The sequence below is a fragment of the Palaemon carinicauda genome, chromosome 3 (assembly GCF_036898095.1).
Source record: "Palaemon carinicauda isolate YSFRI2023 chromosome 3, ASM3689809v2, whole genome shotgun sequence".
Taxonomy (NCBI): Eukaryota; Metazoa; Arthropoda; class Malacostraca; order Decapoda; family Palaemonidae; genus Palaemon; species Palaemon carinicauda.
Window position 1 is genome coordinate 158470189 of NC_090727.1, and position 22783 is coordinate 158492971.

Here is a 22783-nt window from a genome sequence, read left to right on the forward strand (position 1 = left end):
ATATCCTAAAGAAATTTCTAAATTCTTGCATTCTATCTACCTTATTTCAAATCCTATTCTCCTGTCTGGTCTACAGCTGCTGACCCTCATATTAACTTGGACAGGGAGTGCCAGGCAGTAACTACAAGCGACTCTTCATATAACCTTACGATCTTCCCTGAATTTCCCTTAATCCTAGCTCACAGGAACAGGCGTGTGCGTGTGTGTGTGTCAGCAAGCGTCCTCAACTATAAACCCAAATCAAAAACTACCTCCCTAAAGCACCACAAGCTAAACCATGTCTAACAGTGATTATTGCAACCTCAACATGCAATGGACACCTTTGAAAACCTAAAATGTAATATAAGCTGATATCGTGTTTTTAATAAAGACCGTCCTTGTTTATTTCATTCCATTTTGAAAATTCGGATCCTCACCAGAAGAAAGAAATAATAGCAATTTCACCGTCGTAATCTCTTCCCTTGCGTCAAGATTGGGAGGAAATATGTTGCGGGAAAATTGCACGAGGACAAATCTGGAAATGACGCAAAATATGGAATACATTCATGATTAAATACATGGGACAAATGAACACTGGGAATAAAGATGGGGATTTAAATGAGACAACTTGAAAAATCTTTTTGAAAAATTCAAATGAAGAAATGTGGTATGTAGAAAATCACGTAGAAACCAATTTCTACTAAAGGGCACAAAGTGGAGCGCAGACCTCTGCTGCGGCAGCATATTTCTCGGCCTTTTGCTCGACCTTGACCTTTAACCTAAACATGTACTAATTGGCGTGGATTTTCATACACTCAAATATGAACCAAGTTTGAAGTCTGTGACAACGATGTCCAAACTTAGGGCTGATTACGTAATTTTGACATTTTGCTTAACCGTGACTTTTGACCTTGACCTTCCAAAATTTAATCATTTCCGGCTTTTTACATAACAGCTAATCCCTGTAAGTTTCATTACTCTCCGATTAAAATTGTGGCCATGAAGTTGTTCACAGATAAACAGACACACACACAAACAGGGTGTAAAACATAACCTCCTTCCAACTTCGTTGGCGGAGGTAATACGTGTACGAAAAACAGCACACAGTAACAGAGAAAATTGAGAAGGATAAAGGGAGAAAACAGCGAGAGAATCATGAAGGAGGAAATTGAATAAGAAATTCACTCAAGTGAGGTGCTACATTTCGGTCATTGGTAGTCACCGACCAGGAACTACTAAACCATCGCTGGAAAAATGCATCAGCATTACCACCAAAAATGCAATACCATATCCTTTAGAGATCGAAGTGGTTACAAATATTTATAATCTTTACGAATATTTAGATTACTCACTGGTGCAGTTTTAAAGGTTTAAATGCCACTTATGAATGGCAGAGGCAAGGGACAGTGACAATGCCCTATCAAGCAGGACTAGACTATATTACATATGATCAGCGCCCAAGCCCTCTCTCCACCCAAGCTAGGACCAAGGAGGGAAAGGCAATGGCTGCTGATGACTCAGCAGGTAGACTAATCTCGGTGGCCACGCATATATGCTCCCCCAAATCCCCCATCCTTAGCTCACAAGAATGGTGAGGTTGCAGCGACCAAAGGAACTAACAAGTTTGTGCGGGAATAGAACCCCAGTCTGGCAATCACCAGGCAAGGATGCTACCACCAGGCCACCATAAACCAATCCACAATTTTCTTTAAAGATCTTATTGGTGTATGGTGCATATATATATTTTTTTTTCAAAGAAACCAATATGATATAGGATTGTTTATAAAATGGAATTCGAAAATAATCTCTCTCTGTCTCTCTGTCTCTCTCTCTCTCTCTCTCTCTCTCTCTCTCTCTCTCTCTCTCTCTCTCTCTCTCTCTCTCTCAAAGTAACGAAAAGTAAGCAAGTAAGCAGGGGTCGTGAAATGCATTGTATTTGTTAAAAGGAAAGCACTGGTCTGATTGAAAGTGGAATTTCATCCAATTTTCTTTCCTGTAAAAGCCAGGATTGTTGACTCAAAAAGTCTGAGCTCCTGAAGGGGAATCATTGATCCATACAGCTCGGGCTGAAGATGCAATTCACATTATATACATATACTGTGTGTGATTATATATATATATATATATATATATATATATATATATATATATATATATATATATGTGTGTGTGTGTGTGTGTGTGTGTGTGTGTCTTAAAAATATGAGTAATATCGGGATAAAAATCTAAGTGATATCGGATAAAAATAAGAATAATATCGGGATGAAAATTAGTTATATCGGATAAAAATATGAGTAATAACGGGATGAAAATGCGAATAATCCCGAGATAAAACGAGTAATATCGGGATAAAAATCCGAGTAAACCCAGGATAAAAGTCCTAGTAATCCAAGGATGAGAATCCGAGTAAACCCAGGAATAAAATCCAAGTAATATTAGTATGATAATCCGAATAGGCCTAATCCCAGGATGAAAATCTAAGTAATCCCGGTATGAAAATCCGAGTAATCCGGGGATGAAAATTCGAGTAATAACGCAATAAAAATCCGAGTAATCCCGGGATGAAAATTCGAGTAATCCCAGAATGAAAATCTCCCGGGATGAAAATCCAAGTAAACCCGGTATGAAAATCTTAGTAATCCCAGGATGAAAATCCGAAGTCACGGGACGAAAATCTAAGTAATCATAAATGAAAATCCAAGTAATCTCGGAATGAAAATCATAGTAATCCCAGGATGAAAATCCAAGTAATATCAGGATGAAATTACGACTAATCCCAGGATGGGAGTTTTAATCAACGAGCACAACTAAACACAAAATTGTCTATAATACGCAAATGTTTGAATACACTCAGGACCTTCAAATCCAAACAAACAAACGAACAAAAAGGTCCCGAATTGATAGGCCTCAGAACACTCCCTTGCAGCGTTGCAAGTTGCAATAACAAACAATGCCCACCCAACAGTCGAGGCCCACCCGCAATCAATTATCTCACATCAAAAGAGAGTTCCATAGCAAGTCTCCCAACCCACCAGGAAAAGGCCTGGCGTTCAACCAGAACAGCCACTGTCCATAGCGTGTAACAAAAGAGCGAAACCAATAATGCATCTCTAATAACAGGTCCGCAGACATTCCTTACGGAAGGGGAACAATGAGGGCCCTTGCTTCCATATCTGCAGACGTCTGTTTATGAGTTATTCAATGGACGAATAATGTTCCGTTCTAATTAGAGAGACGGCCGACTAGGAAGGGGATTTCTTGACAAGAGATACCTCATTCTGTATTAACATATGGAAGAGGCCTCGAGTTGCTTAAATACACGAATTGTAAACTAAGTTTTCTATTAGAACAGGAGTCAATCCACCAGATTAACTGTTTTGCAATGAAAATACTTAAAACATAAGAATGGTTTTAGAAAGAATTATTATTATTACTTGCTAAGCTACAACCCTAATTTGAAAAGAATGATGATATAAGCCCAGGGGCCCCAACAGGGAAAATAGTCCAGTGAGAAAAGGAAACAAGGAAATATAAAATATTTTAAGAACAGTAACAACATGAAAAATAAATATTTCCTATATAAACTATAAAAACTTTAACAAAACAAGAAGAGAAATTAGATAGAATAGTGTGCCCAAGTGTACTCTCAAGCAAGAGAACTAACCCAAAAGAGTGGAAGGCCATGGTACAGGGGCTATAGCACTACCCAAGACTAGAGAACAATGGTTTGGAGTGTCTTCCCCCTAGAAGAGCTGCTTACCATAGATAGATAGTCTCTTCTACACTTACCAAGAGGAAAGTAGTCATTGAACATTCACAGTGCGGGAGTTAACCCCCTAGGTGAAGAATTGATTGGTAATCTCAGTGATGTCAGGTGTATGAGAATAAAGGAGAATCTGTAAAGCATATGCCAGACTATTCGGTGTATGTATAGACAAAGGGAAAGTAAACCGTAACCATAGAGAAGGATCCAATCTAGTACTGTCTGGCCAGTCAAAGGACCCCATAACTCTCTAATGGTAGTATCTCAATAGTATCTTAATACTTAGTATTGTATTTCTAAAAGCTAAAATGATTACATATGGTTATTAAATAGCACTGATAAAAGCTGAAGATGACTTTCGTATGTCCCAAAGTTTTTCCCTTCTTGGCCTTCTACGTAATGAGAAAGCCCATTTAAAACTGCCGTTCTCCCTGTTGCAAAAGAGAAAAAGAGATGATGAGGTCTACCCTTGGGACTGGCGTAAATAAGTCCGTTCAATTCCATTTCAGATATATACCTTTTTTTGTGTTCACTTACTGTTTCTATAGGACTTCGAGGAAACCTTTGCCATTTCATGTATGTATGTATGTATGTATGTATGTATGTATCTCACACCCACAATATTCTCCTGTTTTCAAACATCTATATATAATTCCTTCACTTATAGCCTTGAACTCCCACCTCATCCCTTGTTCCCTATCCAACCCTAGCCTTAGATAGGTAGCTATTATTCCTCCAAGCATCAACGCCATTTCCTTTCCCAGCGTCTCTCTCTCTCTCTCTCTCTCTCTCTCTCTCTCTCTCTCTCTCTCTCTCTCTCAAAAATGGAAAGCTGGTCAATCTTTACAACTGAATGTTATCTTCAACATTCAAATAATAACCTCTCTCTCTCTCTCTCTCTCTCTCTCTCTCTCTCTCTCTCTCTCTCTCTCTCTCTCTCTCTCTATCAATGGCGCGAGGGAGTTTCCTGCTATTGTTTCAACAAGAGAGAAGTATCAATTACGGGATCTTATTCGTTTGTATTATGGTCTCTCCTTCTCATCCATTGCTTTCCGAGAAGGTTTTCTTAAGTGTTTCTCAAATTGTTCCTTACATTGCTCTTCATTCATTTACCCTCCATATATTGAACGATCAATGCTGTATGTGTAAGTTTGTCGTAAGGGCCTCATCCTTGATTCAGACAGTAATAAAGTAGGCTATAGTACTAGTTATATATGGTAGTCCACATAAGTAAAATTAAACGATTGTGTATATGAAGAAATTAGCTACATTTTCGTCCGCTGCTGGACCTTTTCTTAAAGCATTCATAATAAATGCTCTAAGAGATCCAGTGGCGGAAGAAACTGTAGAGAATTTCGACATATACACAATCTTTTAATCTTCCTTATGTGGACTACCATATATTAAGTTATCTTCGTGCTAAGGAAGATTACATCTATGGTAGTCGTTGTGGCAAAATGTATGGACATCTACTGAAGAGGATCACGTGGTGAAGCATACTATGGAAACCGAAGTTTAGGGTAGAAGAAGGGAAAGACCAAGATGTAGGAACTGTGTACGGGAGGACTTGAGAGAGAGAATAGAGTTATGAAGCAGAGGCGCAAGATAGAAAGATGGAAAAGGCTCATTCGAAACGGCGACCTCATACAGAAGAAGAAGAAGAAGAATAAGAAGAAATAATTATATATATAAAAAAGTACAGGGTTTGTAACATCCTGCAAAAAAAAAAAAATGCTGAGAACCTAGAGCCCCTCTTTTCATTATGAAAATGATAAATAAAAAAAAAATCCCATTCATCCTCATAGAAAACAAATTTATGTAACTAGAATGAAGTGGCTGAATAAACAAAACTATACGACTTATCAATTAAACGTTCGTATATGCACATCAGCAAAACGTTGGAGAGGAACTCTCCTAAAAAAAAATAAACGTTTCAGTTTGCTTTATCTCATCTATGAAGACCGGTCTCTCATTAATGAGATTAACTAAATCCACGGATGAAACTGCTACGCCATCCTTTAGGGAAAAGGTAATCCAATTATCCTGGAAACCTCACATAAAATGAGATAATGAGTCTACCTGTCTACCTCATACACAGACAATTTCTATAAAATGAAATTAATAACACAAACACATACAAGAAATAGCGGCAAAAAAGGACGAAGATGAATGGTAAATCGTTTAAGCTTATATATCATTATCATTATTATTATTATTATTATTATTATTATTATTATCATTATTATTTTCATTATTATTATTATTATTACTATTATTATTACAAGCTAAGCTACAACCCTAGTATAAAAAGCAAGACCTGTAAGCCCAAGTAACACTGGTAATCTCAGTGTTGTCAGGTGTATGAGGACAGAGGAGAATGTGGAAAGAATATGCCAGACTAATCGGTATATATATAGGCAAAGACAAATTGAGCCGTAACCAGAGAGAGTGATCCAACATAGTATTACCTGGCTCGTCAAAGGACCTAATAACTCCTCTAACTATTCTAACGTTACTGATCTCAAAATCTTTTTATAAACTTTATGCTATTTCAGTATTTTCTTTCCTCAATGGGCTTCTTTTCCTGTTGGAAATCTTGGGCTTGTAGCTTGGCTAATAAAAATAAATAATAATAATCTCCCTTATAACAACAAGCAAGTGTATATATTTTATATATATATAAATATACATATATATATATATATATATATATATATATATATATATATATATATATATATATATATATATATATATATAATTTCTCTATTTCTGGTCATGCTCAACGATAAGACGTACAACTGCTCGGTCTTTCCCCGTTCCTCAGTCAGGGAGAGAGGGGAAGTAGCCATACCCTGGTGAGAGGGGTGGAAGGGTTGAATGTGTGCGTGAGCGTGCATATCTATCTAAATATTTATCCGTCATTTATGACGGGTCGCATACATTAGGGATAATAATAATAATAATAATAATAACAACATATATACAGTAAACGAATGACAGAAAAAAAATTCCGCTTGACAATCTAAATAAAGAACAAGCACAAAAGTCAACGAAGAGAAAAGACAAGAGACATGAATGACAAGATCAAACGAACAAAAGAAAGAAATACGCGTAAAGAAAGACGTTAGGATCAACGAAGAAATGTTAAAGGTCTAAGATGAAGACTCATTCAATTTCCCTACCGAATATCAATTAGTTACTCTTCTTCTTCCGCACCATTATCTCAACATTAAGGGGTCGGTTGCCTGATGCACCCTCTATAATGCCTTCGATCAAAGGCATCCTCTTCTCTCCATGTCATCCTTCACCTCATCTCGCCATCTAATTACCTGCCTCCCACTCGATCTCCCCCTGACAGGTTCCTCCCAAACACTCCTCACTCCTTTTTAATCCTCCTAGTCTCACTCCCTCCTCACCATCCATCCTTAACACGTGCCCACACCATCTCAGTCGTGGCACTCTTTATCTCTATAATCCTTACTACACCTCCCATTCTTCTTACCTGGACGCACTGCTCTATAAATATTATTAGACACGGTGCTGCTGTGACCAAGCTGTGGAATGATCTTTCTAAAGAGGTAGTTGAATCGGTGGAACTTAAAAAGTTCAAATTTGCAGCGAATGTTTTTCTCTAAGTTGTATGTATTATCTATTCTAATGTTGTCGGTTTCCTTGGTGTTTTATTTCAATCTATTATTACTTCTCTTGTAGTTTATTTATTTCCTCATTTCCTTTCCTCACTGGGCTATTTTTCCCTATTGAAGTCCCTGGGCTTATAGCATCCTGCTTTTTCAACTAGGGCTGTAACCTAGCTGCCTATAATAATAATAATAATAATAATAATAATAATAATAATAATAATAATTGTGTTATATATTAGCTTGCATATATACGGCACTTACGGATATGACATTAAAAACGAATACTGCTGCTAAACTCGCATCTCTTGGAACCCAAAAATTACATTAAAAATTCCTTAAAAATTTCATAGGAACAACATTCATTGTCGTCCATGGAATCTATTAAGACACGAAGTTAATTACAGTTATTAAATGTCACAAAAAGTATTTACAATCCTCCAAGGTAAAATCTACCATCAAAACATATAGCACATCAAAGATATTATATTTGTGTAGATTTAAAACTACACACAATTGGCAACTCTAGAATTATGATTTTCATTTAAAACTGCATCAACTGGCAACTCTGGAACTATAAATTTGATTTAAAATACACACAACTGGCAACTCTGGAACTATAAATTTGATATACAACTACACACAAATTTTAACTCTAGAATTATAATTTTGATTTAAATATACACACTACTGGCAACTCTGGAACTATAATTTTGATTTAAAACTACACACGACTGGTAACTCAGGGACTATAATTTTGATTTAAAACTGCACACAACTGGCAACTCTGGAATTATAATTTTGATTTAAAACTACACACAACTGGCACCTCTAGAATTATAATTTTTATTTAAAACTACACACGACTGGAAACTCTGAAATTATAATTTCGATTTAAAAACACACACAACAGGGAGACGACGACACTACCCAAACTACCCTCGCTGAACCAAACTTTCCTGGCAGGTGTATGGTTGTATAGAAGGTCCATATATAGAGCTTGGTTGTATGGTTGCTTAGGGACTAACGAGAAGAGATTAGTGAGAGGTACTGTGATGAGATGTCTCCTACCAGTTGAGTGGTCATTATATTTCGTGGAGGTCTTGCCCTTCTCTCTCTATATCTAAGGGAATACTTATTCACATGTTTACCCATTCTCTGTCCATTCTAGGTTTATCTTTACTCCCTGCTGACACCCACAACAACAGACTGACAACCAGGTACATAATCTAATGCCTTTCTAATAAAATAGTCACATATGAAGAAAGAGAGAGAGAGAGAGAGAGAGAGAGAGAGAGAGAGAGAGAGAGAGAGAGATTGGAGTTTTCATTTTAGCGAGCTTTTCATCTTTCTCACGAGCTTTTATTATGATCAGTAAAATATTGCGTTTTGTTTTTCTATCGGAAAATTATGAGTACAGTAAGGTTTTATTCAAAACCAAAATTGGTGCACAACATTTAAGTTTTCGGGTAAGATAAATGAGAATTGTTCAGAGTCAAAGAGAGTATACCATAGATTATGTATATATGTGTATATGTATATATATATATATATATATATATATATATATATATATATATATATATATATATATACACACACACACATATATATATATATATACATATATACATATATATACATATATATATACATACAGTATATATATATATATATATATATATATATATATATATATATATATATATATATATATATATATATATATATATATATATGTCTAAGTGTGTCACGTTCAGCAGCATTGCCAGACTTATGAATAATCAAGTCTCTCCCCGTCTTATTGGTAGGGGAAGGGGAATAGTTATACCCTGGTGAGAGTACCCCAAGAGGTGCACTCGGAAACCACGATCTCCAACATATTGACGAAATAGTTGGGTTGTAGTTAGGAAAGGGGGAGGGGTGGAAAGCGTTGTATATGTGCGAGAGCTCATGTCTAAATATTCAGTCATCGTTTCTATGGGTCGTGTACACTCGTGTGTACACGCACACACAACACAAACACACACAAACAAACACACACACCACGCACACAACACAACCTCACACACACAACACACCACGCACACAACACCTAACCACACACACAAACAAACACACCACGCACACAACCACACACACACACACACACACACACATATATATATATATATATATAGAGAGAGAGAGAGAGAGAGAGAGAGAGAGAGAGAGAGAGAGAGAGAGAGAGAGAGACTGTTCTTTATTATATAGGGGAGATTATACAGTACGTTAATATTAAAAATGCCTCATGAACAAACATATGACCAGATTCATAATCCATAATTGCACATCAACATCATGTTGAGCCCCCTACACACACTGTGCCATTCACCTCTTTGTTGAAAGTTATCATACACTTTCTAAATATCACAAACCTTCATTTCAAACATCTCTCTCAACTCTCAACCATCAACCAAATCCAAACTTAATTCTGCACCCAACCCCATTCCTTCTTTCTACCAACAAACACCATTCTCTTCTTTCTCTCCACATGACCGAACCACTCAAGTTGATTCAACCCTTAACGGGAATAACCCTATTACCAATTTAAGTATCTATACATAATCATACCACACCCGCAAAACGTATGCATAGCCTATACACATACATTTATCTATCTATACAGTATATAAGGCCCGTGTGGTGTGAATATGTGAAGTCTAATATTCAGGAATGAACTCAATTCTGACAAACGTTAATTGTATGAATATATGCATAGCTTTGAATTGCATCAATCTGCGACTCAACTCTGTGACACATCTACTTTGCATATTGATTCCGTGCGCAGTCAGAGATGAAACAAACCTACAGCCTCTTTGACCAAGTATGAATACACACACAAATAATATATATATATATATATATATATATATATATATATATATATATATATATATATATATATATATATAAGTAGTCGAAGATAATGTATGGAGAAGTATTTGTTTAAAAGCTCAAGATCGAGACGACTGGTGAAATCTACTTGGCGTCAATATACGTGGGAGATAATTATATATATATATATATATATATATATATATATATATATATATATATAAATATATATATATATATGTGTGTGTGTGTGTGTGTATATATATATATACATAGATATATACATATATATACATATATCCATATATACATGCATATACATATATACAGTACATATACACACATATATATACATACACATTTCTATACATATATATACACAAATATATACATACATAGATATATACACGTATATAAACATATATATACAAACGTATATATATATATATATATATATATATATATATATATATATATATATATATATATATATTATCAACTGCTAAGCTAAAATCTTAGTTGTAAAAGCAGGATGCTATAAGCCCAGGGGCCCCAACAGGGAAACTAGCCCTGTAAGGAAATGAAACAACGAAAAATCAAATATTTTAAGAACAGTAACATTGAAATAAATATTTCCTATATAAACTATAAAAACTTAAACAAAACCAGAGGAAGAAAAATTATATAAAAAAAAAAGTGTGCCCAAGTGTACCTTCAAGCAAGAGGACTCTAACCAAAGACAGTGAAACACCATGGTACAGAGACTATGGCACTACCCAAGACTAAAGAACAATGGTTTGATTTGGGAGTGTCCTTCACCTAGAAGAGTTTCTTACCATACCTAAAGAGTCTCTGCTACCTTTATCAAGAGAAGCCACTGAACAATTACTTTTGTAGTTAACCTCTTGGGTGAAGAAGAATTGTTTGGTAATCTCAGTGTTGTCAGGTGTATGAGGACAGACAGAGGAGAATCGGTAAAGAATAGGCCAGACTATTCGGTGAATATGTAGGCAAAGGGAAAGTGAATCGTAACCAGAGAGAAGAATCCAAAGTAGAACTGTCTGGCCAGTCAAAGGGCCCAATGACTCTCTAGCGGTAGTATCTCAACGGGTGGCTGGTGTCCTGGCCAACCTAATACTTATAATATAAATTATTTATTTATATATATATATATATATATATATATATATATACATATATATACATATATACACATACATACATATATATATACATAATATACATATACATATATATACATATATAAACAAACATATATATACATTTATTTACATTATATATATATATATATATATACATACATATATATATACACACAAACACACACACACATATATATATATATATATATATATATAGTATCACATGATATGGCTCCCGTGGGCTTAGCACTAAAAAAATATATTATACTATAAATCGTGACTGGGAACCAAACATAATATTATATATACTACGACTGGCAAGTTAATCAACCTCTCGAATTCCAAACTTCCTAGTTTCCTTTTACCTTGAAACTATTACACTTTCAAACATTAATACACGAATTCTGAGACAGTTAAATAACTTCCAGACAGCAATATATAAAACACTGAATATCGAAAGGTCTCTTAACCACACTCAAACCCAAAGGTGGGTAATTACTCTTAGGAAAACTTATTTAACTTACTGCGGTTCTTAACAGGAATCGAGTGGAATCTGGTTCCAAATAATGATGATTGGAATAATACATTCTTTACAAAAATAAATATATTCTATATAAATTACAACACTTTGAAAAGAATTTACATAAAAATAAGTCACTGGAAAAAAATTAAATCTGAACTAAACTTAGATTAAGACAAAAATGTTATTATCTGAAATTATATAATAACCTAACTTGAACTATTATATCTGAATAAACCTTAGCCTAAGAAAAGAAATAATGCAATAAAAATTATACAATAGCTTGAAATAATTCTGAATAATACAATGATCACGTTTGACACATGAATAATAGACAACTAGATCACATTACAAAATCTATACTTCCTACAGGGTCGTTTACAAAAAAACATTATACAATGCCAACACTCGCCCTAATACAATGAATTCAAAATCACCTTTTAATATTGCGTATTTCTTCGACATACAATTTGCTTTGGGTGCTTTGGGGCACAGAGTCACTTGGGAGAGGACACACTAAAACATACTGAACACTTTAAATGATACACTGGGTTGTGATCAAGAGAGGGGGAGAGGATAAGGAGGCTATCTTCAGGCTGCAGTTCTATCTCTATCTCTAACCCTACCTTGGGTCACCCTATTTATGAAATCCAACTGCTTCCAGAATGTTCCAGGATCGAGGTCTGGAAGCTTGGGGCTGTGCCAAGCGTCAAAGTTGCCAAATACTACTCTCCCAACCACTATGTATGCTACACCAGACCGCTCTCTCAGTCAGCTAGCTCCGCCCAACCTTTGTCCCCAAAATAAGAAAAAGATAACATCCTCTCGCCAGGCTTTCGCAACGTTTCTGAAGCACATGGTAGAGAATCTTTCAAAGCACATGTCACTGAACATTCTCTCTCAAACATGATGCAATACATCATAAAATATAAAAGAACGTTATCGAAGCCCTTGTTCATATCTCGCACGAATCCTACAACACTTTCAAATAGACTGCGTAAGACTTGAATAAAGAATACAATGAAATTCAAAACGAAAGTCTTACGTAATTCACATAAAATACTTATATCTGCATGAGAGGGGCTCATTTTACGGGCTGGGTATCATCTCTTCAAAGCATAAATGAAAACAAAATATAAATAAAATAATTGATAAACTACTATATTTACTCTATACTAGACCAACTTCATAAGAATAAATATACATATATATACACATACATACATAAATATACACATACGCATATACTTATATATGCACAGACATATATACATATACACACATATACATTATATATATACATATATTTATAAATATATATGATAAATTTTGCACATTTAAACGTGTTTTTCATATTTCAAAGAAGCCATATACATTAATACATTAGAGTCTGGATTCTCTTAACGACCTCAGGATCAGAGCCCCAGGCGAAATCACTCAAAGACTATAGCATCTGACAGGCTGGGTTTCGAACCTTGGTCCAGGATACTTGTATGACATTGACCTTACCACTCAGCCACGAAGAAAAATAAAAGTCAATGACAATTCTCATGTACATATACCTGTCGAATTCAGGTTTTTTGTACTTAGAATTGAAATGAACCCATCTTCACCATCGTAGCTAATTGGTAGATTTGTAACCTGGCATTCAATTAATGATGAATTTTGCACATTTAAACATGTTTTACATATTTCAAATAAGCCATATATATTAATACATTAGAGACTGCATTAGCTTAATAATCTCGGGATCAGAGTCCCAGGCAAAATCACTCGAAGACTATAGTATCTGACCAGCTGGGTTTCGAACCCTGGTCCAGGATACTTGTATGACATTGACCTTACCACTCAGCCACGAAGAAAGATAAAAATCAATAATAATTTTCCTGTACATATACCTGTCGAATTCAGGTTTTTTGTACTTAGAATTGGAAAGAAAAAACGCCAAAGAAACTTGGGCAGCGTTCAAATAAACATAAATAATAACCAGGTCCCGATATCTAACAAAGTTCGTGATCTAGGTGTAACTCTTGACTGTAACTTGTCTCTCAATGCCCAAATGAACATCTGCAGCAAAAACTGCTAGATATCACAGAAACATTGTTTTTATAAAGAAGCGCCTAGAGGAACATTCCGTTAAACTTTAAATAAACTTGATTACCACGATTGACTACTGCAACTCCATCTACCAAAAATTATTAAACAATAAACAGGAGCAATAATGATAAGAGATGTCCCACTTGAGAAAGGATCACTCTTACAATAATTGAATTACACTATTACAACAGGAATGGAGTTTAAAATATGTACAATAACTTATCAAGTTATCAAAATATCTATGAGAATTGCTGCATATCGACCAGCCAACAAATCGTGTTAACATGAGAATAGTTACAAATGGTTTAAAATTACTGATACAAAGTTCCTCAGGGGCCCAAAGACCATACAATAAGCTCCAACTAGACATTAATAAGAATAAAGATATCAAGGCTTTCAAGAAAACCTGAAGACTCTTGTTTTCCAAGTGCTTCGATAGTGAGGATTTGACAAACACAAATGTGGTGTGAAATGCAAAATACCTAGTAATGTATACAATAAACTGAAAGTGAAGACCCTATATAAAGTAAAGTTCCCTGAAGTATAAGACTAGAAAATCAGCCCTTAAAGTAAAGGACAGAGAGAGAGAGAGAGAGAGAGAGAGAGAGAGAGAGAGAGAGAGAGAGAGAGAGAGAGAGAGAGACGCTATATTATCAATTTATTTCAAAATAGAGATTTATAAAACCCACCCCAGCGCCTAAAATTTGAAGCTATTCCCTAAACATTCATAACCATTTGAAAAGTGAAACTAATATTTAGCAATTCGCATTCCAACCTGTAAAATAATAATAATATTCCCTCCCATGTTCGTGATGAAAGTATAACGAGCAATCCAAAGAACGACCAAAATGTCTAATGGTTACGTCACACGAGAATGTCAGCCACAATCCCTCCCACCGTCATCCCGCAACCCTAAATGCTGAGGGACACTTCTCAAAACCGGTTTCACGTGAACGAATTTCCTAGTACTCTCATAGATCTAATAAAAAAAAAAATGCCCCACGTACCTCTGAACACAGTGTTCGTATGGTGACCCAAAATTGAACGCTATTCTGCAGGTGATATATCGTTCAATGATGCTAATTCTGTAATAATTGAAGTTGAAACGATGTTCGCCTGACAGCAATATATCGACAGAGGTATAAACTATTGTGTTGCTAATAAATGCTGTGTAGCAAAGTATTTAATTTATAGCAATTATCTTTAAAAACAAAAATCCTGGGTAATTTGATGTAAAGTAATAGCACAGTTTCCGACTGCAGAAAAAACAAGACATGTCACTGTAAGATTCCAGTAAATGTATTATTGTTACTGAATTTAAAATTCTGGATGGCGTGTTTCAATTTGAAAGATGCAACTATCAAACTTGATTTTGAGAACAATGACCTTCATAGCAAGATTATTATTAAAATGAGATTTATCACCTCAATAAGCAAAAGCGGCCTAGGCCTAAGAAAAGCTCAACTCGAAGCCCTGGCCTTCATAGCGAGGAGCCGTCAAATTTACCAAATCTTAATTACGCAATGACTACAAGAAGATTCATTATTCCCTTCAATACAGCTGATACTAAACACACACACACACACACACACACACACGACGAATACACAACTCCCTCACAATCCCTTAACCCCAAGGCGTTTAAAGGTAGTAACCAATCCCTTAAAATAGCTCATTCATACTATGCCACGCCCACAAGTAAGCCACAATGGCACACATGCAGGTGGTAATCAGAACAGGTTGGATATTCCTAAGAATTTGGAAATCTAGACCATATGGACTAGCAACTGTCAAAGGCACAATGAACGACGGTATGGCAATAGGTAAAATAATAGATGATAATTAAAAAATGTATATATTTTTAGAAAGTAAACTAAACTTAAAATTAGAAACCATATCCTACATGAGGGTTTCTTAGGCGAGTCTAGAGGAAGGATGGAACAATTGTTCGTGTGATATATGAAAACTAGGCTACATGTGAATTTGATAACCTGTAGTTGATTAATGTCAAATTAAATCTGCTTACAAAATGACAATGTGCAGTAAAATTTCTTCAACCGGAATGTCGTTTTGTAACTTTACAATGAATATTAATTTATTTCATTGGCAATTACTCATTAGCAGCTAATCATATGTCAGGCCTTGATGAGGCCATGAGAAGAAACTATAAAACCACAATTCCAGAACAAATGTCTAGAAAATAGTATGTTTTGCATGGAGGAAGAACTGTTATTAAGTGTATCCACAAATCAACATACCTAAGACAGCATATAATATGATATGAACGATCATTTAAAAGTTTATAGGCTGCTCATGAATAGCAGAGGCAAGGGACAGTGACAATGCCCTATCAAGCAGGACAATGCCCTACAGACCACATACATATATATATATATGATCAGCGCCCAAGGCCCCTCTCCACTCAAGCTAGAACTAAGGAAGGCCAGGCAATGGCTGCTGATGACTCAACAGATAGACCTAGGGGCTCCCCCCAAAATCCCCATCTTTAGCTCACAAGGATGGTGAGGTTGCAGTGACCAAACGAACTAACGAGATTGAGTAGGACTCAACCCCCAGTCTGGCGTTCACCAGTCAGGGACGTTACCACCTACGCCACCACATTACTTGCTAAGCTACAACCCTAGTCGCTAGGATTCAAAACTTTCATACATACGAGTATAAGCAAAAAAAATTTACTTACAATTAAATATTACAGCCTGTAATATTTAGCAAAAGTTATTTAAAACAGCTTAATACTATCCTAAGCTACCCCAATCTAACTTCACCAGTTACAACAGATTGCAATATCATTCACAATTCAAACATTTAACAAAGTCATTCACTGATTAAAATGAACCACATCCCCTGTACGAGCCATGTGTCAATGCTATTTGTTTATCTTGTTTCTTTACATTATTCTTGCAATATTTTCCTTTAATCAATAGTAGGGTTTAACTCTAATAAAAGCTATGTTTAAAATAGCAGAAACTTTAGCTATCAAACATCGCCAGACGTGATTCATCTTGTTATTATTATTACTACTAGCTAAGCTGCAACCCTAGTTGGAAAAGCAGGATGCTATAAGCCCCGAGGTCCCAACAGGGAAAATAGCCCAGTAAGGAAAGGAAAACAGGAAAATAGAATAATCTAATTAAAGTAACATTAAAATAAATAAATGAAGAGTACTTGGGCTTAGGCTATGCAACAACTTACATAACCACTTTGGAAACTTGATACTAAGCATCCGTTAAAAACAAAGGAATAAAATATAAGATACAAATAACAGCAAAGTCGTTATATGACGAATCAATTAACCAAAATTACCTCTAATGACACAATAGGTCTAATGAAATCTGTCTAACAATTTGAACAAAAATACATTTGGAAACAGAAAAAAAAACTAATTCCACTATAATTATTATTATCATTATCCAAGCTACAACCTTAGTTGGAAAACCAAGGTGCTATAAGCCCAAGGGCTCCAACAGGAAAAAATAGCCCAGTAAGGAAAGGAAATAAGGAAACAGATTATGAGAACAAATTAACAATAAATCATTCTAAACACAGTAACAACATCACTGGCAAAAATATGTATATATACATTCACTTTATATTTCCTTACCTTGATACTCTCATGGGAAATCGACGTTTTTATATATCTTGCTAATTAAAACCAACGAGAAAATAATCACTATATAACACTTGCAGACAGTCGGGAAACGTATGTTGGGAACTCGTGAAGGTACTGAGGGACAACTGCTCGGATTGTTGCCAACCAGGGAAAACGTATCGTACAGGAGACCCACACCTTGGATTATTATTATTATTATTATTATTATTATTATTACAAGCTAAGCTACAACCCTACTTGTAAAAGAAGGAAGTTGTAAGCCCAAGGGATCCAACAGGGAAAAATAGCCCAGTGAGGCAAGGAAACAAGAAAATGAATGAACTATAAGGGAAGCACTGAACAATGAAAATAACATATTTTAAAGAACAGTAACACACACACACACACACACACACACACACACATATATATATATATATATATATATATATATATATATATATATATATATATATATATATATATATATATATATATATATATATATATATATATATATATATATATATATATGAAAAAATCAAGAGGAAGAGAAGCAACAGGATAGTCTGCCCGAGTGTGCCCTCATGCATTTGTTTGGTTTTAACGTTTTATTCGTCACTGGTTATGTCACGAAATTAATTTCTATTATTAATTCATTCTTTATTGAAATAGGATATATTAAAAAATTATTTGAAACACCTAAATGTCGGTAAAAACAATTCTTTATGAATACTCATATTTGTGAATGAAACTAAGTAGGTCTTTAATAGTTGAAAATTTTAGAACGCAGGAATTTTAAAGTGTCATTTTCATTATATAAAAAGTCACATGAAAAATATAATAAAATATAATAAGACTCATTTGAAAGAAAAATGGATATAGCCGAAAACAAGGATCGGGTTTCTAGCTTCTAAGTGGTCTGACGAAAATTTATCATAACCGTCAAACTGCAACGCCTAGTTGTATATTTTCATCAGATCACAATACTGCTGGATGTTTGTGTAAACCTACGATCATTTCATAAAATGTACGACGTCTTACATTCTGCAGAACCATTCATATGCTATTACATACAAAATGCTAAAATATTCTATAAAGTAGGCCTAGGATCTCTATACAACTTCTGACTCAAACTTGGAGGGAAAATAGAACTCAACAAGGATAAAGACACCGTACTTCTTTAAAATCATCATCTCAAGAGAACAAATTATATTACCATCTGATAAGAGAGGCTTATTGTTGATGTTAGCTTCAAGTGAAACGGCCTTAGTCAAGGTAAGATACACGACGAGTAACGTACTGTGCGGGTGCAAAAGTTTGTAAAAACAAGGTAGAAGAAGATGAGGGCATACCCCCTTGTTACTTTCTATGATCAACCAATGATGCATGATGTATATTAAACCTATTTTCTCCTAAGCTCTATGGAGATAAAGTCCTATTATACCATTTTTTTTATGTTTAGTAACGCCTGTTCATACCATTCCGTTAATTTTATTCAATATACTTTACCAACTTTTCTCAGTGGTTAGTTTTTTGTACACTTATGTAGTACAGGTATAGGAAAAACTGGCAGAGTTCAACTTGTCCTTAGAGGTACAGTTATAAGACTCACATTCTAGTTGCATACCAAATAACCCCCACCCCCCACCCCCACCCTACTCCCCTTCCAACCAATCGTTCAAGACACCACCGATACACACGAACGAACGCACAAGTCTAGTAATAATTATCTTTACGACGAAGTTCAGAAACAGCAAATTCTTATCCAGAAATATCGAACCGGCTTTTGAATATATTTTGTCTCCGATGAGATACATAAACAGAGAAAGACTAAATTTTCTCCTTGCGAGAACCATACGAAATTTATTTCCCAGGTTATTATTATTATTATTATTATTATTATTATTATTATTATTATTACTTGCTAAGCTACAACCCTAGTTGGAAAAGCAGGATGCTATTTTGTATTTATCAGAGATTAAGGAAGAGGTGTTTTCAAGAAAATTTAATTAGATTTTGATGTTTTTTCCTTAATATAAGCGTAATTTCTGCGTAATTTTGAAGTGCAATATGGTTTAGTATAGTTTTGAATGGTCAAGTGATAGTTTTTATATATTAGACAGGAGTTTGGAGCATTTATAGTTTCCTGTAAGCCTATGACGTTAGTTACGGCTGTAGCTGCGTCTTGAAATTAGCAAGAGTTTATTTTTGGTTATTTAGACAATTAATCACAACAGGAAAAACGAAACAATTGCGTGCATCAAAAAGAGGATTCATTTCCTGACCAGACAAACAAATTGTAATTCATTCGGTGCTGACCAATAATTAACTGCTTCTTATAGGGTAGTGGTGGCCGATGTGGTAACGTCCTTGACTGGTGAACGCCAGGTGGGGTTCGAGTCCCGCTCACTGCCTGGTCATACAGGGTCCTGGCTTGGGTGAAGAGGTGGCTTGGGCGCTGATCAGTCTCTAGGGCATGGTCCTGCTTGATAAGGCAATGTCACTGTCCCTTGCCTCTGCTATTCATGTGCAGCCTTCAAACTTTTAAATCAGCGAATGGGTTCTTGCATGTTTCCAGACGTATAATGATACTAAATTAACACATGCTGGAATAAATATACAAATGTTACGGACATGTGCATAAACATGAATTAGTAAGCTAACACAAACAATATGATATTTCAAATGTACCATGCGTATATTTTTATTTATGCATATTCAAATACATACATAACGCGCATGCAGCGTAAAAGTCTCAAGATCAAATGCATATTTTATGAAAATTATAATAATATTCAAAACAGGGGCAATAAAAAAAACCTCCAGGAGACAATGAATAAAGTAGCAAATATTTAAACATTTATTATTATATTAAAATGTCTCAGTAATGTCACTAATTAAATACTGATGCCACCCAGATGCGGTGTCCATGGCACTGGGCCCATGTCTCCTCTTGAATTTCTCACAACCTATCAAAAATACAACTACCATAAATATAACGAGATCCGTATAATCGATGCAACAATACAAATACAAAATCATACCACATAACTCTTTCAAACCGAACTTCAGATAAACTAAAGGGTACCTGACACTTGCACGCATTCGTGGCACGCACTGGCACGCATTGATGCGCTAACTCGCGTGAACGAGTCGTGAAAATGTCGTGAACAGTGCTGGAACTCGCGTGCCAGAGCGTACCAATGCGGGCCATGCGTGCCCAGAACTTTGAAATGTTTAAAGTTTGTGGCACGCATTGGCACGCACAAAATAGTCGTGAAATAGTCGTAAACGATGCGCCAACTGGAGTGAACAGTGCGGGAACTGGCGTGAACTGGAGTGAACGATGCGGGAAGTGGCGTGAACTTTATAATGAAGAGAAACAAAAAGGAAACGAAAAAATTAATGAAAAGGAAAGAAAAATAAACCTAATAAATTTTTATATTTGCTGTTTTAATGTGAAAAAAAATTATATCTTATTTCAAACTATTTCTATAACTTTATAATGAAGAGAAACAAAAAGGAAACGAAAAAATTAATGGAAAGGAAAGAAAAATAAACCTAATAAATTTTTATATTTGCTGTTTTAATGTGAAAAAAAAATGATATCTTATTTCAAACTATTTCTATAACTTTATAATGAAGAGAAACAAAAGGAAACGAAAAAATTAATGAAAAGGAAAGAAAAATAAACCTAATAAATTTTTATATTTGCTGTTTTAATGTGAAAAAAAAAATGATATCTTATTTCAAACTATTTCTATAACTTTATAATGAAGAGAAACAAAAAGGAAACGAAAAAATTAATGAAAAGGAAAGGAAAATAAACCTAATAAATTTTCATATTTGCTGTTTTAATGTGAAAAAAAATGATATCTTATTTCAAACTATTTCTATAACTTTATAATGAAGAGAAACAAAAAGGAAACGAAAAAATTAATGAAAAGGAAAGAAAAATATAAACCTAATAATTGTTTATATTTGCTGTTTGAATGTAAAAATAAAATTATGTCTTATTTCATGCACACTTATTTTCCTCTATTACCAATCAAGACCCAAAACTTTTGTTTTAAATAAAAATGAACTGAAAAATAAACCCAAGAAATTTTTAAAGTTTGCTGTTTGAATGTAAAAATAAAATGATGTTTTATTTCATCAACATACTTATTCTTCTTTATTACCTTAAAATGAAGAGCAAAACAAATTTTTTCTGTTTGCTGTTTTAATGTAAAAATAAAATGATTTCTTATTTCAACACACTTTTTTCTCTATTACCTTAAAATCAACAGCCTAAAAACTTTTCATGTTTGCTGCTTTTAATGTTAAAATAAAATTCTTTCTTAATACTTATACATATTTTATGTCTGCTATTTATATGTAAATCAAATGCTTTCTTATTGAAACAAAAATAAAGGGCAACAAAAAATACAAACGAAAAAGATACGTTTCTTCTCCTCAATGCAATGGTGTCTCTGACAGAAAGCATTGTTGTCTCTTCCGAAGCCAATCCAAGAATGTCCTCGGGTTGGAGAAGCCCCGTATTTATATGGAGTGGCTAATTCGTGAACTGGCGTGAACGAACGATGCGGAAACGATGCGGAATGATGCGCGAACTCGCGTGAACATGTGAACTTCTCGTGAACTACGCATGCCAATTCGTGCCATGGCGTGAACGATGCGCGAACTGGAGTGAACTGGTCGTGAACAGTACGGGAAAAACACCAGTGCGTGGCAAAAATGCGCGCAAGTGTCAGGTAGGCTTAATACAAATGGTTTAAACCTTGCTAAGAATATGCCGTCATGAATGTAAACTCGGATAATGCATAAAAAGATCTCTAAAAAATACAACAACGGTAGTAAAACTATATAAGTTACGAGATTTAAGTTTACGGGACTAGTGATATGGACGTCGAGAAAAATTACTTTAATATCTCAATTACTTTTACTTTTAGGGGTTTATTTCTTGCCCTCCATCAGACACTAAGAGTCTGTTCAGGCGGGCCTTGGTGTGTGGAAATAATTTCTTTCCAGTTAATATTTTGCTCTGTATCTTTTCAGTTATTCGCTAGCATTTGTATTCAGGCTTAATAGTTTTCAAATCACTATCATAACACTTTCCAAAGAGATAAG

General features: G+C 34.8%; 1 protein-coding gene across 1 annotated transcript in view; it reads right to left on the reverse strand.

Annotated features, from left to right (window-relative positions):
* Positions 1-17777, reverse strand: part of LOC137638720 (hematopoietic prostaglandin D synthase-like) — a 433150-nt gene extending 415373 nt beyond the window's left edge. Inside the window, exon 1 of the mRNA XM_068371046.1 lies at positions 17663-17777. The gene's annotated coding sequence lies outside the window, so the exon portion shown is untranslated. The remainder of the gene's footprint in view (positions 1-17662) is intronic.
* Between the last annotated feature and the right edge of the window lie 5006 nt (positions 17778-22783).